The 2,112-nt window shown below is 48.2% G+C and overlaps 1 non-coding gene across 1 annotated transcript; it reads right to left on the reverse strand.

Annotated features, from left to right (window-relative positions):
- Positions 1-1,270: 1,270 nt before the first annotated feature.
- LOC131384153 (U4 spliceosomal RNA) lies at positions 1,271-1,409 on the reverse strand. Its single transcript, XR_009214728.1, has one exon. It is a non-coding gene; the product is annotated as a U4 spliceosomal RNA (small nuclear RNA).
- Positions 1,410-2,112: the final 703 nt, after the last annotated feature.

Here is a 2,112-nt window from a genome sequence, read left to right on the forward strand (position 1 = left end):
TTGAGTGACAGAACAGCTCTCGGGAGACCTGAAGTGGGTGGCTCCTTTCCGCAGGCAGGTCCTGTGGAGTGTCTGAGGCTAGCTGAGTCTGGGGTTTTCATGTGCGCAGAATGGAGGAAGTGCATGCTGGTTGGCCCATGGGTGGCCATGGGTGGGCCTGGAAAAAGTATCATCCAATTGGCTGGAAGGCATCAATGAAGTTCTTACTCCTGTCCTGGATTCCACCTGGAACTGGCAGCCCCACCCCCAGGCTTCAGGCCACCCCTGGCTTGAAGGTGGGGCTTCACTGGGGATCTGCCCCTTCTGCCTAGGGAACCTGACTGCCTCCTGGCACTATTAACATGCCGTCTGCTGGTGCCCAGATTGCCTGTGCTGATGGGTGCCTGCAGGCCTGCACCAAGCCACCCTGAGTCCCCTGGCCTCCATCACATGCTTATTGGCGCCCAAAGCCTGGAGGGGTGCTGAGGCAGTGGTGGTTGGTGTGTCAGTGTCGCCCCAAGTGCACGCATATCAAGCTGGGTCACAACAGTGCCCGGGCTTAGCCGCAACTTTGCTCTGCACTGGAGTGGGTGCCAAGCGTGGGAAGATGCCAGGGAGTGGGAGCAGGCACTTCTGAGCCTGCAGGGGCAGGGGCTTTCTGGGCCCTCAAGAGCACAAGGATGCCCGGGTCTGGAGCCATGGCTGGGCTGCTGCAGCTGTGCCCAGGAGTGAGGGCTCCATGCCCTGCCAACTTGGTAGGATGTGGGGCTCCTTCTGGTATCACCTGTTTCTGGCCCCTGCTGGCTCCAGAGCATGCAGCCCCAGCTGCACCTCTGCTGCTGCAGCTAGCATGAAGTGGTTGAAGCTGGCTGCTCCAGATGGGCCGCTTCTGCCATCACAGCTGCTTAGGAGGCTGTGGCTGGAGGATCTCTTGAGCCCAGGAGATTGAGGCTGCAGTGAGCTATGATTGTGCCACTGCACACTGCACTCCAGCCTGAGTGACAAAGACCCTGTCTAAAAAAAAAAAAAAAAGAAGCTTCTTTCATTCCTTCACTCTCTCATTCATTGATTTCCATCTCCCCTAGGAGGCTTCCCTTTTTATCAGCAATCACAGTTGGGCTCTTCTTATTCTAAAAATAAAATTGTCTTTCTCCTCCATGCAATCTACTGTTTTCTTACTTTAACAGTCAAACTTCTCAAAAGGCCCTTATGCCAGCCTTTCCTCAAGTATGATCACTTTTCCAGCTATCTATGTGAGACTGGATTTGCTTCTCTTCTTTTAAATATTCAGTCTCCATAGAGACTGTCAAAAGTTGCCAATGCTGATTATATTGCGAGTTTTCATGGCTGGGTGTTGGGATTTTTCAGTGAGTGAGAATTGTGCCTCAGATAAACCTCATTGGTGATAATACTGCTACTTACATAAGTTTTAAACTTATGTTAGTGAGTTTATGTTTATATATATATATACTTTTTTTTTTTTGAGACAGAGTCTTGCTCTGTTGCCCAGGCTAGTGCACTGGTGAGATCTTGGCTCACTGCAACCTCCATCTCCCAGGTTCAAGAGATTCTTCTGCCTCAGCTCCCTAAGTAGCAGGGATTACAGGTGCATACCATTATGCCTGGCTAATTTTTGTATTTTTAGTAGAGACAGGGTTTTACCATGTTGGCCAGGCTGGTCTCGAACTCCTGACTTCAGGTGATCCACCTGCTTTGGCCTTTCAAAGCGCTAGGATTACAGGCATAAGCCACTGTACCCAGCCTGTATTTTATATATATATATATAAAAATGTATGTTAGTGAGCTTATATATTTTATATATATACAAATGTATGTTAGTGAGTTTATATATTTTATATATAAATGTGTTAGGGAGTTTATGTATTTTAGATATACAAATTTATGTTAATGAGTTTATATTTTTATATATAAATTTATGTTAGTGAGTTAATATATTTTATATAAAATTTATGTTAGTGGTCGGGCGCGGTGGCTCACGCTTGTAATCCCAGCACTTTGGGAGGCCGAGGCGGGCGGATCACGACGTCAGGAGATCGAGACCACGGTGAAACCCTGTCTCTACCAAAAATACAAAAAAAATTAGCCGGGCGTGGTGGTGGGCGCCTGTAGTCA

The sequence above is a fragment of the Hylobates moloch genome, unplaced genomic scaffold (assembly GCF_009828535.3).
Source record: "Hylobates moloch isolate HMO894 unplaced genomic scaffold, HMol_V3 SCAFFOLD_8, whole genome shotgun sequence".
Taxonomy (NCBI): Eukaryota; Metazoa; Chordata; class Mammalia; order Primates; family Hylobatidae; genus Hylobates; species Hylobates moloch.